At 36.5% G+C, this 17,101-nt stretch overlaps 1 pseudogene; it reads left to right on the forward strand.

Moving 5' to 3' along the window:
- The first annotated feature begins 507 nt into the window (after positions 1-507).
- Positions 508-17,101, forward strand: part of LOC122218518 — a 30,819-nt pseudogene continuing 14,225 nt past the window's right edge.

Genomic DNA, 17,101 nt, shown 5'->3' on the forward strand with positions numbered 1-17,101 from the left:
AAGAGACCCAGACAATAAGGTAAATAGAAATCTGGAATAAAGAGGAATATTCTCAATGGAAAAGTTTGTAAAATGATCTTGTGTAAATGCATAGAAGTTGAACTATTTCCTTTAATAGACTTATTGAATATTGCACATCATTACAGAATCACAGATTTGCAAGAGATGAGAAATCATCTTGTACTTCATCATACTAGTGATGAAATGAATTTGATAGAAATTAGTTGACTCCAGTTCTGAAATTCAAGCAGAGACAGAATTACCTAACTCATGTTTCCCAATATTTAGTTCATTAGTATCTTCATATTAAGATAGAATGCTTGGGAAACTTAATTTGGAGACTAAGTTTATTCAAAATGCTGAAAAATTTTGGGAGGACTTTAGATAACTTACAAGGTAATATGGAAATAGTGAAGGAGAAAAACAGTTGGTTCTCTGGATGATCCCAGCAGACTACCTGAGGAAGTCTAGCAATCAGCTCTTTGGGCTGGAAGGTTGTGAGTGGCAATGCCTTCTGTTAAACCAAATACCAATATTCGAACAGACATCAGAGAACAGTAAGTTTCCTACCAGCAAGACTGAAACCTAGATTATCAAGCTCAAAGTGTTCCAGTTAGGATGGTCCCTGCCCTCCTCCAATATGGAAAGCAGCAGGAAAGCCAGCCAGATTTCCTTCTAGAGCAAAACCTATGGAGTATAGAGCCCCACCTTACCCAAGAGAGAAAAGTGCATTATCAGCCCTGCACCTGTAAATTTCTTTGAGTCCAACCATGCTTCAACAGAAACACAAAGAAGGCTAAAGAAGTCTAATAATAACACACTATACTATGAGATATAAAAAATAGAATATACATGTACTTGCTTATGTAGCCACTTACATATAGAATATGGCTCTAGGGCACACCCAGGAGCAATATGTTTCAGTCCTCCCTTAAGGATATAATGTATTTTGTCTATTTCATATACCAATTACCTGTTTTGATGGTTAATCTTATGTGTCAACTTGACTGGGCTAAGAGATTCCCAGATATCTGGTAAACCATTATTTCTGGGTGCATCCAGGAAAGTGTTCCTGGAAGAGAATAGCATTTGAATCAGCAGACCGAGTAAAGATCCACCCTCACCAATGTGGGCAATTATCCAATCTGTTAAAGGCTTGAATTGAACAAAAAGGCAAAAGGATAAAGTCTCTCTTCTTGAGCTGGGACATCCATCTTCTTTTGTCCTTGGATATCAGAGCTCCTGGTTCTCTGATCTTTGGACTCCAGGACTTACATTAGTGGTCCTTCAGACTTAGACTGAATTATACCACCAACTTTCCTGGTTCTCCAGTTTGCAGAAGGCAAACCATGGGATTCCTCAGCCTCCATAATCATGCAAGTCAATTCCTATAACAAATCTCCTCGTATATATATGCTTAAATATATATCCTCTTGGTTCTGTTTTCCTGGAGAACTAATATACCCATGAATGCACCCGCTACAGTTTAAAAGAAAATATACAGCAATCTGAGGTGGGAATGTGGCATGTAAAACAATGCAACAAACCAGGTAAACAGAAACTCCTGTCATGACAAAACTTTCAAGAAGCATTCAAATATAAATTGTTTTCTTATTAAAATACAGGAGTATCTATGTAATTTTTCTTGCCAGTCATTATAGTTTAGAGAGACAAGAGGATCTCATATGACTTCAACAGACAATTTTGGCAAGTACACATTGGAGTAGAATAAATGTCCTTTACTCACATGGATCTGGGTGTTAGCAATCACAAACAAATAGCCAAAGTAAAAGAAATGCAGGTGAGAAAGTATGTATATTAGAGAAAAACTAAAATTGTATTTTACCAACACTAACATAATAAATAACTAGTCTAGCAGGATGATCATCACAGTCCATAGAGCCATTGTGGGGAACCAAAAGATATAGAAGAATAACAAGTAAAATAAGGGTGGAAGATCAATTAAGACAAAGACTAATTATACTGATATGCTTTAGTTCATTCTAAATTAATACCTTTTGTGGTCTTTACAAGTCCAAATGAGTGTAATATTGATTAATATTAAATTCCCATTTCATTCTCCAATTTTAGGACATTTTAATCACCAACAAAAACTTTACATGCACACAATACTCATGACCATTAGCAGTGGCTCCCCATCCTAACTCATCCATAGACAACAACTGACCTATTTCCGTCTCTAAGCATTTGCCTCAACTAGATATTTTACATAAGCAAGATCATACCATGTGTGGTCTTTTATGACTGGCTTCATTTGCTTAGCATAATGTTTTCAAGGTTCATCCAGGTTGTGGCATGCATCAGTACATCATTTTTATTGCCCAGTATTGTACTGCATGGATACCTCTTTTGTTTAGCCATTCTTCAGTTGATGGGCACTTTGGTTGCTTCCACATTTTGGCTAATAGGAATAATTCTGCTATGAACACCCATCTACAAGTTTATGTGTGGGATAGTTTTGAATTCCTTGGATATATAGAATTGCCGTATCATGGGATAACTCTGTGTTCAACATTTGAGTAACTGCCAAACTTTTTTCCAAAGTAGCTGAACTATTTTCCAATCCCACTATCAATGAATGAGGGTATCAATTTCTCCATGTTCCTGCCAAAGTTGTTTTCATCTATCTTTTAGTCATATTGTGGGTGTGAAGAGGTATCTGATTGGGGATTTGATTTGCATTTACCTAATAATTAATGATACTGAACACTTTTTTATGTGCATATTAGCCATCTATATATGTTATTCAGGTAAATGTCTACTCAAAATATATTGCCCAAGTGTAATTTGAATTGTCTTTATTCTTGAGTTGTCAGAGGTGTTTTATATACTCTTGATATAGGTCCTTATCAGGTATATAATTTGCAAATATTTTCTCCCAGGCTATGTTTTTTTTTCACGTTCTTAATGGTACCCTTTGAGATACATTTTTTTTTACTTTTGACAAAGCCCATTTATTCGTATTTTTTCAATGACTTGTTTCTAAGAAACAATTCCCTACCAAAGATTATGAATTTTTACTTTTTTAAAAAAATGTTTATTCATTTTTGAGAGAGAGAGAGAGAGAGAGCATGAGTGGGACAGGGGCAGAAAGAGAGGGAGACACAGAATCTGAAGCAGGCTCCAGGCTCTGAGCTGTCAGCAGAGAGACTAATGCAGGGCTCAAACCAACTGACCGCAGGATCATGACCTGAGCTGAAGTCCGATGCTTAACAAACTGAGGCACCCAGGCACCCTTAAAGATTTACTTCTATGTTTTCTTCTAAGATTTTTAGAATTGTAGCTCTTATATTGAGGTCAATGATACTTCTTTAGTTAATATAAGTATATGGTATGAGGTAGCAGTCAAATTCATTCTTTTGCATATAGATATCTGGATACCTTTTCAAAAGTCTTTCTTTGGTTTTGGTTTTTGATAGTATGATTAGAATTTGGGGTGTATCTCTTTGAGTCTATTCTATGTAGAATTCATTGAGGTACTTTGATATATAGATTAATGTTTTTCATCAAGTTTTGGAAATTTCAGCCATTATTTCTTCAAATACTCTCCCCCTGCCCTCCTTTTCTCTCTCCTGTCCTTCTGGGACAACCATAATGTATATGTTGATGTATTAGATATTGTTCCAGAGGTCTCCAAATCTCTGTTCATTTTTCTTCCTTCGTTTTTTTATTCTTTTTTATTTTTAGCCTACAAAATCTCAATTGACTCATCCACAAGTTGGATGATTCAATTATCTGTTCAAAGTGACTTTGATCTCTTCTAGAGAAAATTTCACTTATGACTTTCCTGGGCTAATTCTGCAAAGTCTGTAATCTTTGTCATATGTGGCCACTGAAGTCTCTGCTTGGTTTGCTTAATGGTCTGCTAATTATTGACAGGGATTTCATTAAATGTCTTAAACCAAAAAGTATCTCAGTCCTTGCTCTTAGGGTAAGCCTTTACCTTTCAGTATCTTACAACTCTACTTAATCTTTACTCCTGCTTGTATAGTCTCAGGTGAGTCAGAGATGAGAGACTTGGACCAAATCAGATATTCCTTAAGCATGCACGTGGCTCTGTATGAGAACAATTTACTAGATCCCTTATAAACATGTCAAAGCTTTGTAAAGCCTCCTATGTACATCTAATTCCCCAGATTTTTTTTTTTTTTTTTTTTTGCCAGTCCCTTGTTATAACCAACTAGTATCACAGTTAGGCAACTGCAATGTTAAATAATGCCACCAACTGTTTTTAACCCACCCTCCTGAGGATAGAGTTTTCTGAAGTGAGTGCTACATTAAGTCAAATAAAGTCAAGCCCAAGAACAGCATTTTCCCAGAGTTCTGCCAGACAAGTCAAATAATGATACATTTCTAGGAATGGGACTTTTGGAGAGCTCTAAAACTGTCTGCCTCCTCCAGTGGCTGCTAGGTTCCTGGTTTTCACAGATACTGAGGTTGTGAAATTGCTGTTTCAAGGCTTCTGTAGACCTAAGGAGAAGAGGATGGGAATAGAGCAAAGTAAAATGCTGCAAAGCTCGACATTCATACCAAGATTCAGACATTGGAGGGTATTATGCTAAGTGAAATTAGTCAGAGAAAGACAAAAATCATATGACTTCACTCATATGAGGACTTTAAGAGACAAAACAGATGAACATAAGGAAAGGGAAACAAATATAATATAAAAACAGGGAGGGGGACAAAACGAAAGAGACTCATAAATATGGAGAACAAACTGAGGGTTGCTGGAGGGGTTGTGGAAGGGGGATGGTCTGAATGGATAAGGGGCATTAAGGAATCTACTCCTGAAATCATTGTTTCACTATATGCTAACCAATTTGGATGTAAATTTTTAAAAATAAAAAATAAAATTAAATAAATAAATAAATAAATAAATAAACAAACAAACAAATAAATGCTTCCTCAGATTGTTAGAGCTCTTTGCTTAATTTCCAGAGAGAGTTCTGAAATGGTTGGTTTGGGGCATTTTTGTCATTATTTTCATTGCTCTTATGGAGGTGTGGATTTTATGAAGCAATTGCTCCAACAGATTAGAAATGTGGATACAATCACCTTTGAAGACACTGCCTGGGAACTACTTTCTAGAGATCTTTGAAATGAAATTAAAGATCAAAGTGATTGTTAAATACTCCAATGCAGCCAAAGTGGAAGAAACACAAAAGCACCAAGACAAGTGCCCCCTGCTATCTTTCTATCCATTTTGCACTTTCTTTGTCCTACAACTGTGGGAAACAAGCAGCCCTTGCCAAAAAGCCTGCGTTATTTGGCTTTCACTCTAGCTCTCGGAAGCAAGTTTACTCTTCCTATTCATTTTCTATTTCTGTTTCTTTGGCAATAATTGGTTTGGGTTTTTAACTGCAATGGTAAGTTATATGAAATAGTTTACCCCTGGGTAAAATAAACCACTTAGGGCTCAAGCCTTGGCAAAACATATCTCTGCATGACCTTAGGTAAACATGGGATTTGTATCCAAGCTCCATTAAGGAGTAGGTATTAGTTTACTTCCTGTTGCCTTCTTTCTGAAATTTCTTCCTTTGAGAAGAGTGATGTCTTAGATGACAAGGCTTGTTCATTTATGGATAGATGAAGAACTTTCTCATGGAAGACTTTCTTTTTTTTTTATTTTTTTTATTTTTTTATTTTTTTACAACACCCAGTGCTCATCCCAAAAGGTGCCCTCCTCAATACCCATCACCCACCCTCCCCTCCCTCCCACCCCCCATCAACCCTCAGTTTGGTCTCAGTTTTTAACAGTCTCTTATGCTTTGGCTCTCTCCCACTCTAACCTCTTTTTTTTTTTCCCTTCCCCTCCCCCATGGGTTTCTGTTACGTTTCTCAGGATCCACATAAGAGTGAAACCATATGGTATCTGTCTTTCTCTGTATGGCTTATTTCACTTAGCATCACACTCTCCAGTTCCATCCACGTTGCTACAAAAGGCCATATTTCATTTTTTCTCATTGCCATGTAGTATTCCATTGTGTATATAAACCACAATTTCTTTATCCATTCATCAGTTGATGGACATTTAGGCTCTTTCCATAATTTGGCTATTGTTGAGAGTGCTGCTATAAACATTGGGGTACAAGTGCCCCTATGCATCAGTACTCCTGTATCCCTTGGATAAATTCCTAGCAGTGCTATTGCTGGGTCATAGGGTAGGTCTATTTTTAATTTTCTGAGGAACCTCCACACTGCTTTCCAGAGCGGCTGCACCAGTTTGCATTCCCACCAACAGTGCAAGAGGGTTCCCGTTTCTCCACATCCTCTCCAGCATCTATAGTCTCCTGATTTCTTCATTTTGGCCACTCTGACTGGCGTGAGGTGATATCTGAGTGTGGTTTTGATTTGTATTTCCCTGATAAGGAGCGACATTGAACATCTTTTCATGTGCCTGTTGGCCATCCGGATGTCTTCTTTAGAAGTGTTTATTCATGTTTTCTGCCCATTTCTTCACTGGGTTATTTGTTTTTCGTGTGTGGAGTTTGATGAGCTCTTTATAGATTTTGGATACTAGCCCTTTGTCCGATATGTCATTTGCAAATATCTTTTCCCATTCCGTTGGTTGCCTTTTAGTTTTGTTGGTTGTTTCCTTTGCTGTGCAGAAGCTTTTTATCTTCATAAGGTCCCAGTAATTTACTTTTGCTTTTAATTCCCTTGCCTTTGGGGATGTGCCGAGTAAGAGATTGCTACGGCTGAGGTCAGAGAGGTCTTTTCCTGCTTTCTCCTCTAAGGTTTTGATGGTTTCCTGTCTCACATTCAGGTCCTTTATCCATTTTGAGTTTATTTTTGTGAATGGTGTGAGAAAGTGGTCTAGTTTCAACCTTCTGCATGTTGCTGTCCAGTTCTCCCAGCACCATTTGTTAAAGAGACTGTCTTTTTTCCATTGGATGTTCTTTCCTGCTTTGTCAAAGATGAGTTGGCCATACGTTTGTGGGTCTAGTTCTGGGGTTTCTATTCTATTCCACTGGTCTATGTGTCTGTTTTTATGCCAATACCATGCTGTCTTGATGATGACAGCTTTGTAGTAGAGGCTAAAGTCTGGGATTGTGATGCCTCATGGAAGACTTTCTTAACCACAGATTCCTGATATTTAATAGCATCCTGATTGCTATCACCCTTGCTGACTTCATTGTTTGTCAGAGCCTTTATCACCACGACACATCACTTGTTTGCTTGTTTACTGCCAGTCTTTCTCCAATAGAATGTGACATCCATATGCAGAAGGACTTTGTTTTCCTCATTCCTTTTACAGTGACTAGGAGAGTGCACACAGTTGGCCCTTTAATACATACTAATGGAATAAATGTTATGAAGATATTTATTTATCAGACATGACTGAATTATGGATACTCTTAAAAGTGAATCTTTCATTGTTAGCATGGGGAGAAATTTACCAAATCTATAGGGAGAAAAGAAACATGTATTATATTAAAAAGAATTGATAATTAGAGGGGCGCCTGGGTGGCGCAGTCGGTTAAGCGTCCGACTTCAGCCAGGTCACGATCTCGCGGTCCGTGAGTTCGAGCCCCGCGTCGGGCTCTGGGCTGATGGCTCGGAGCCTGGAGCCTGTTTCCGATTCTGTGTCTCCCTCTCTCTCTGCCCCTCCCCCGTGCATGCTTTGTCTCTCTCTGTCCCAAAAATAAATAAAAAAAAAAAACGTTGAAAAAGAATTGATAATTAGAAAGAAAATTTCCTTATAAGACCTTGACATTTTATGAAATGTTATATATTATTGAATTTATCCAAATCTCACAAACGTAATTTGAAAAAGAAAACTGTATATAGGAACATCTGTATGTATGAATATATATACAGATGTATGTAATGTCTGTGCTTGTAGGTATAACTATGTTTTTGGTTTTCCTCTTAAACCTTTGAGTATAGTATGTTATATGGTACCTATAAAATAGGAATCTATTTAGAGATATTTATTTCTCAAACTCATTCCCTTTCCAATATTTATAATCAAGAAAAATGAAATCAACCAAAACTCAAGTTTATCATAAGCCCCCAGTGTGTGGATTCCATGATTGATTTAACTAATGTACGAATTCAGGGAAATAAATAGTAAGAGTTGCTGTAAATTACGTTAAGGGGTGACATTTCTTTTTAACAAAGAAGGGGATCATTTATAAAAGAGATCTGTCATTGCTTCCCCTTCAGAGCAAAAGCAGGCAGGCTTTATTTAATTTCTTCGTATACTAGTGACTAGGAAGCAGCAAGGATGAAAAAGAGTTATAGGAAAGAATTATTTTTAAGGGCTGCTTTGCCATTTACCATCTCATGCCCAGATAAAATAGTGTGGGACAACTCCAGGTAGCTAGTGGTTGAGCCTGTCTACAGAGATAAGGCTAATGAGTCCTCCTTTATTACTGTCAGGTGTTTTGTTGTTGATAAGACCCCTATGGCTTTTGGAGATCAAAAATGAAGCTGCTTCCGATGAAAGCCTTCATTCTGGCTATTGAAACAATATGCCAAAAAATTAAAATACAATATTCTGACAGTTTTTTTTCAAATAACTCAAGCCATATCTACTAGAGTCTCTTGATTCCTTCAGGTCCAATGCCTGAATACATATTTTCCCTGGAGAAGAGCAATATATAGTAGTTAAGGACATACGTTTGGGACTCTCAAATATCTGGATTAAAATTCCAACTTTGTCACAGATTAGATGTCAAATTATTTAACGTCAGTAAACTCTAGTGTCCTTAAGTTGTTGATAGGGATGCCTAGAACAAAATGTACAGCAGAATGAAGTTAAGAAACCACTTTTAAAAGCAGTGCTCAGCACACTATAAAGGCTCAATAAATGTCAACTATTATCATTATTCCTTGCTTTGCATTCTCTGAGCTAGTACATTAGATAAAGCTCTTCTTTGTTAACTCATGAACAGGCAATTGAAATAACCTCCTAGCTAGTATTCTTATTTTTACTTTTTCTCCTCTGTTCACTTTCTTCTTTACATTTACATTCTGTAAGAGCATAATTACAGGAAGAACACAGAGAAAGCAAGAAACAGAATCATAGATCAGAAAGAGCCAAAGAGAGATAAAAAATAATACATAGCATGTATTAAGCACTTATTCTGTAATAGGAACTTTTGAAACACTGTATAGATATTTATAAATTTAATTCTCACAACAGCCCAATGAGATAGATAGATATCAGTTTTATCCCTCAGTTGAGGAAACTCACACACAGATGAATCAAGTAACTTATCCAGGGTCATACAGGTGGTCAATGGCATTATTACAAATATATAATAGCAACATGGGCAATAACAATCAAAACAGAGAGAGAACCATCATGATGTGTACCAGTCAAGTCTCAGCCCTGACCTAATAGATGGTAGAGCTAGACTCAAACTCACAAACCTTAGATTCAGCGCCCATGCTCTCAACAATGCTGCTAGAAATGAGAACATCATTGACAAGGAAAATCATCCTGTAGTTAATGGGATAGTTCAGTTTGTGTTTTGTGATAAGAATGTAATTAGTTAGATATTTTGAATCATCACACAGTGAGGACACGAAAGAGGAGATTCTTTATCTTTTTTTTTTTCAGGAAACTACTATGTATATAGTGAAAATAGCATGCACCTTTAAATAACCAAGCAATTTCCAACCACACATGAACATATGAATCTGGTTTTTAAGATTTTCTTATAGTTTTTACAGAAATGCAATAGGAAAGATCTCTAGTTGAAGAAGAAAAAGGCACCTTGTAATTTAATATTGTTAGCATCAAGATAACATATCTTGACAAGAAAAGAGTTTTCTGGAAAATGGACTTCCTGATTTTTTTGTTTTGCTTTTGTCAATCAGAAATGAATAAACACAGATTAAAGGTGTAATTAAAAAGATACCACGTTGCTATTATTGCCATTTTTTGTGCTACCCAAAGTACAGTGTAGTAGTTCTAGAACACTCAGAAAAAAAGCATATTGTTATAGTTATAAAATGGTCAAATGTAGAATTAGAGATTATTTTGGATGTATGATATGTTTTTTTTCCAGAAAGTAAGGCATTTTAAACAGAATACCCAATATATGTGCACACACTCATACACATAAATTGCATATAAACTCAAATTTAACCAAAGTTCAATAGAACTAACACATATGCTTAAATAAGTATCTTATTTCTTAAACTTATGAGACTGGCTAGAGGAAGATTAGAAAGTGATTAAAAGCAGAAAGCACTGGTGAAAAACCATTGTGAGTATGTTGGGTACAATCCATAAGGCCCCAGAAACTAAGCAATTGCTAGCTAATACCTTATCTTTACAGGTTACCAATATTGAGGTTGGCAAGTAATTTCCAACATTTATTTAACCAAAAATATACAAATGACCAACAGGCATATGAAAAGATGCTCAATGTCACTAATTTAGGTAAATGCAAATCAGAACCACAATGTGATATCACTGCACACCAGTTAGTATGGTGTCAAAAACAAAAGTATAACAAATGTTAGCAAGGATGTGGAGAAATTAGAACCCTAGAACACTGCTGGTGAGGATGCAAAATGATGCAGCCACTATGGAAAATAGTACGAATTTTCCTGAAAAAATTAAAAATAGAACTACCATATGATCTGGAAATCCAACTGAGGATTTATCCAAATGAACTGAAAGCAGGATCTTGAAGAGATATTAGCACTCCCACATTCACTGCAGCACTATTCACAACAGCAAGGATGTGAAAACAACACAGAGGTCCATCAATGGATGGGTAAAGAAAACAACAAAAACTCTTTCTCTGAACTTAGTCATGGCAACTCCTTTAAATTTCCTAATGAAATAAATCAATAAAGAGTACTCTTGATAACTGTAGTTAACGTTTAATATAGAAAGACTTGACTGTATGGATTGAGATTCAATTCCTCAAACTGTTCAGGGCTATAACCTTGAGAATTAACTACATTTTGGGAAAGATATAAAGAATCAAAGAGTCAGAAAATTCTAAGTAAACACTGGTTCACACATTTTAATAACAGATATGTCTTGTAACTAGGTACAATGTGAAATTGCTAACAGTGAAGAAATAACTCCAAAAAAGGGGGAGAAAGAAAAGAAATGTTTTCACTTTCCAACATACACAGAAAAAGAAGCAAGTTGATTTCTAACTTGACCTTGCCACAGGGAACTTCACAACTGCACAAGAGTTGCCAGCTTAAGAACTTCTGCAAGTATAAGTAAAAAGGCGAATTTTTTCTGGTCAGATTTTTGTTACTGTGGAAGTAGAAACATTTTTTACATCTCTCTTAGTTATGAAAATGTAAATATAATCAATGTAGGCAGCCTATGGCCTGAGGAGAATATATAACAGAACATTTTTCTCCGATGGCTTCTCAAATGTTGACCTTGAGAAATCCCTCTGAGTGCAGAGATGGGATGGTACAAGGGAACGATATCTGTTTGCCAAAAGGTCCTAGATGCCCTCTGGGTTATTCTTTCTTTTTTATCATCATCTTGGCCACTTTAGAGGACAGCATTACAGAATATGTTCCCCATGCTTGCTGAGCAGCCTCACCAGCTGCCTCTTGCAGGTTGGAATCTAGTCTCTGTCTCACTTAGTCCAAGTTGGCCTGACTGTGCATTTGCCAGTGTGTTCTTGACAATTTAAAAACTCACAAGTTATTTAAACACTTCAACATGAATATATATGGCACAACAGTTTTACAGGTATTCCAAGAGGATGATGAGACCTCCCTGTAACTCCTACTCATTGATTCTTATTTAGTGCTCAGAATTCTTTACTGTAAAGTGGACATAGTATCCTAGTGAAATACTTACAACAATAAATAAAGCATTATATAGAAACATTCTCTAGTTTTTTTCTGTTCTATAAAGGCCAATGTGGCTATTACCTCAAGAAGAAAATATTAACATAAGAAATAATTGAAAAGCTGGATAATGGCACTTTAGCCTCATTTTTTTAAGTTGCAATTAGACCTCTGACTATTTTAATCCACAGGCAGTTTCTTCCTGACCTATTTATTTTATCTGATTCATAAAACTCAAAATTTCACCTCTGAAAACAGGAACGATACTGAGTTATATAAATCTAGGACTGATTAATATTGCAGTATGTTGTTCAAGTAATTCTACCATAGGAGGAAGTGGCTACAGAGATGAGCATAAAGACAGCAAATAGACCTTCAAAGGTAACATTTTAAAAATACACCGATTGAGAGTCTATGATGTATAAGGTATTATATGATTAATAAACATTTTTCCACATTATAGGAAAAATTCTAGGTAGAGATAATTTAATTAATTTATGGTTCTCAATAAACAAAATTATACCAATTTCAGGTATTAATGTTTGAACTGTACTTTGTGTACAAATAAGCCTGAAAACTAGTCTCACAGCAGCTACCAGCTCTGCAGCTTTGGTGAGAATTTGGGCATGAGTGGCCACTTGAAAAGGCCAAGCTTCGTATCCATTAGGACTTCAAAGTCTTATGTCACATGACAACCCCAGAACATCCTCATCGACTTTGAAAAGTTGACTCTTCTTTCAACCCTGTTTTTAGAAAAGTAGTGATTTCTGGTGTTACTGGGATTCTTTAAGTATTTTAGTGAACTGACTAATCCCATGAAAAAAAATATTACTCAGTGTCAATATATTTTTAAAAACTGTCATTCTTTATTTTTTGAGAGACAGGCAAAGAGAGAGAGAAAGAGAGAGAGAGAGAGAGAGAGAGGCAGAGAGAGAAGAAGAGAAAGAATCCCAAGCAGGCTCCATGCCATCAGCACAGAACTCGATACAGGGCTGGAACCTACCAACCTGTGAGATCATGACCTAAGCCGAAATCAAGAGTCAGACAGATGCTTAACCGATTGAGACACCCAGGTGCCCCTCAGTATCAGTATTAAACTGATATTAGGCTTTTTAAAAAGTGATTCATAATGAAGCATTTTAGATCATTCAAGATGGCAGTTTATAAGTTTAAGTTATATTTAAAACAGAAAAAGGAATTGTTATTTTATATTCTATTTTATACTCTATATTCTATATTCTAACAGCCAATTCTATTTTTATTTTTCTAAAGTTTTAATTTACTTATTTTTAAATGTTAATTTATTTCTTAGAAAGAGAGAGAGAGATGGAAAGCGAGCATGAGTTGGGGAGGGGCAGAGAGAGAGGTAGACAGAGGATCTGAAGCAGGCTCTGTGCTGACAGCAGAGAACCTGACATGGGGCTCGAACTCAGAACTGTGAGATCATGACATGAGCCAAAGTCAGATGCTTAACCTACTGAGCCACCCAGGTGACCCTGTAAAGATTTTTTTTTTAATTCCAGTTAGTTAACATACAGTGCAATATTAGTTTCAAGTGTATAAAATAGTGATTCAACACCTCTTTACAACACTCGGTGCTCTCCTTAATCCCCATCACCTATTTAACCCGTCTCCCCACCCTCCTCCAGCCATTCCTATTTTTAATTTGACTTGATTTCTTCAAATGACAGATTTTTTGAAATGTTTATGTTCTTCCAAATTTAAGAAAACATCTGGCATTATCTGGCACTAATTTCTTACCTGGGATTTTAAAACTTGAATATTAGGGGAGAAACTGAATTTTAATTATTTTAATCCTACTGATTACTGTTTCATCTGATAATTTTTTAAAAATCTATATTTGAAACTTGAGTTTCCTTGATAATTAGGACCATAGATGTATAGAAACACACACTAATAGATTTCATCTAAAGACTTCAGATAGTTTGAATGGTTGCTAAAAATGACAAAATCACAGATAACCAAGGAAAGAAAAAAGTCACATACTGCTAGATGGGAGGTACACACAGGATCTATGCCTGTGTATTATTTTTGTGACGTCTATACATCAGTCAATGAGATTCAACATCAATACTGGAAAACCAAAATGCTGGTTGTATAGCATAAAGTTCAAGCTTCTTGTTCTTCTATAACCTAGTGATACTACTTTTTATTTTATTTATTCTTCCTATTAAATCTACTCTAAACTAGAGCAAAAATGCAATTCATTGTCCTTGCAAACATTCCCTATGCTCTGCTATTTCTATACCCAGGCTAATGTTTTCCCTCTGCGTGGAATGCCTGTCAAATCCACTTATCCTTCAAGAAGTTTGACCAACTGCCCAATTTGCCCAGACTCTCTGGACACTTTTAGCACTGAAAGTCCTATACCCCCGGAAAACTCTTTCTCTCAAGAAAACGAAGGTAGTTCACTCCATACCTTCAAGAGCAAGCCTAATGACCTTCACTCTTCCTCTACTTTATCAGACACTCACTTGTCACTCTTCAAACTGCTTCACCACTGAATGCTTAAAATCCATTCTATCTCCGTTTTAAAAAGTACTATAACTTTTACACTTCCTTAACACTAAAAGAAGCCTCATACTCCACACAAATCTATAGTCTTGTCTTTTCTAACCTGGTCTCACTGATGTACTTTCTCAACCAGTATCCCTTGCAACTCTGGTTTTTGGATGAGTTCAGCCAAAGAGACATGGTGTCAAAGGGTGAGAGGAGAGCGAGGTTGAAGAATTTATTCTCCTGTCTCCCTGTACTACCAAAGGCCACATTCCATTTTCTTTTTTTTTTTTTAAGTTTTTTTAATGTTTATTTATTTTTGAGACAGAGAGAGACAGAGCATGAACGGGGGAGGGTCAGAGAGAGGGAGACACAGAATCAGAAACAGGCTCCAGGCTCCGAGCTGTCAGCACAGAGCCCGACGCGGGGCTCGAACTCACGGACCGCGAGATCATGACCTGAGCCGAAGTCAGCCGCCCAACCGACTGAGCCACCCAGGCGCCCCACACATTCCATTTTCAATGGCCTCTTCTAATTGTAAAATTCTCATTATCCTCTCTTTCTCTCAGCCTCTCCCTGTCTCTCATTGTTCTCCCACCCCCCACCTCCATCCCTTCCTTCTATAGCCATTCAGGCCTAGAGAAGGTGAGAATTCCCTCTATTGACAGTCTTTGGGAGCTTTACCATGCTTTTTTGACTGACCGAATATTAGTATATAAACTCTTACCTCTTTTAAGAATCTTATCCATTTTCTACTGGCACCTGGTTGACACATTCATTTCATCCAAACCTATAAATCCTGTTAGCTGTACTTTGTTCCAAACCCAATTAAATTTGAGAATTCAGTATTTCAGTTTCTTTCTCACGAATATCCTTAACCATCTCGCCTTCTAGTCCTTCCAGTTGTGCCCATTCAGCAATTTCTCTAAACTTATATCAAACCAATCATATTCTTCCTTTTTTATTGTTACCATATTGGTAACACAGCAGGTGAAAAACACACCTTCATGCAGATCAATAACTCTTCAAGTAAAGAGGTGAGTGAACTCTTCAAATAAAGAGAAATCACTCGGCTGGAGGCCTAAGGAGATCAGTGGAATAGACAGGATAGCTTCTCCCCTGCCCTCACTTTTCCATCATAAAACCCAAACCAACAAACATAGTCATGCACAGGGAACCATCCTGAAGTCCATTTACTAAAAACATGAACAATATCACAGTCTAGCAGAAAAGACAATTCAATATTAAGCCACTAAACATTAAGAGTGTCCTAGAGCATGAAGCATTGTTGATCATTTAGGTAGGATTTGATGGTGCAAAGGAATAAGGGGGTCAGCAGAGAAAGGAAAAAGCAGCAGATAGAGCATGGGTGAATTAGTCACAATCTGACATCAACTTCTAACCCTAGATCATATTTGCATTCTTAAAATAACCGATAAATCAGAGAAGACAGAAAGAAAAACAGATACTACTGGGTGACACAAAATTTAACATATTCCAAAAAGAGCTTACCATTATTTCCAAAAATAAACTAGAGAAAAACTATTTGCTCTCAAATCATAATAATCAAACCATTAGCAGTTTCCACTGGAAAGCACAAGTGGGTAGTTAAGAGGCTATGTATGGTGGAGGGTGGGAAGAGCAACTTTATTGCTAACTTCTGTTTTGAAATTATATAGGTAATCTTCAGGTTTAGGAGAAAACAGAAGAGCAAATATCATTTTTTTTGTTGAATTTTTCTTTAAGGAAAATATAGAAATTATATTAATATATTTAGGGTTCAGTAATAAATATATTTCCCTTTTAAAAATATCTAGGAAGAGAAATGACTAATTTTCCTAATATTTATTAATTTAATAACTAAGAAAATTTGAAGGCATTAAGTAAATTAGATCTGTAGTCCTCTGATTGCGGCTTAAAATAATTGAAGCTATAAGAGATGAATCTACATTTCCATTTCCATAATTAAGCATTGGAGGAGAGAGTTATAAGAAGTTTTGTATCTGATAGACAGGTGTTAGGGACTAGAAATGTGAGAGAAGGGGAAATTGCAATTGCTAAAAGAACACCTTTCAGGGAGTAGATTGCTATGATGTACATTTAGATGATGCCTTGAGAACTACCTTCAACACTCTTGACTTCCCTCTTAAAAACGAGAACAAGGCACAATGAGAACACAGGGGCCCTATGCAACGAAATCATATCCCGCATCTGCCAGCCACATATGTCCTGAAGAAGAAGCTTCCCATAGTGGGAGATACACCTCCTTTAAACCCAAGAATGGGAGGTTCAAGGATGGATTAATAATACATTTACTTTTCCTTTGAAAAAATAGGCCTCTTTATTTTTCTGTGCTGTGATTTTAAGATTGCTTAATTCAGTGGAAATAAGCAGGTGTATTGGAAAGTGTTGAATTAAGCTGTTAAAAGTAAGCCAGTCTAGAAGTCATCTGCAACAGTTTACAAATACATTTCTCTCCTCTGAAAATCTTTGCCCTAGAGGTAAATCATTTTTATCCATATTTTTTAGATACTACACACACACACACACACACACACACACACACACACACACACTCCATAGAATGCCCAATAACTATTATTTCATAGGCAAGTGTCTGAAAAATAAGGAAATAACATACAACTCTTTCTGGCACAGCAATGAGAAAGTTGGTTCCTGGTGCAACAAGTAGATACCATAAGTTGCCATTTTTTAAGGTACCAAAACCCTCTGTAGGCTGAACTGTTTGTTTTGACATTCAGAGAAGAGC

Source organism: Panthera leo, chromosome B1, assembly GCF_018350215.1.
Source record: "Panthera leo isolate Ple1 chromosome B1, P.leo_Ple1_pat1.1, whole genome shotgun sequence".
NCBI classification, from domain to species: domain Eukaryota; kingdom Metazoa; phylum Chordata; class Mammalia; order Carnivora; family Felidae; genus Panthera; species Panthera leo.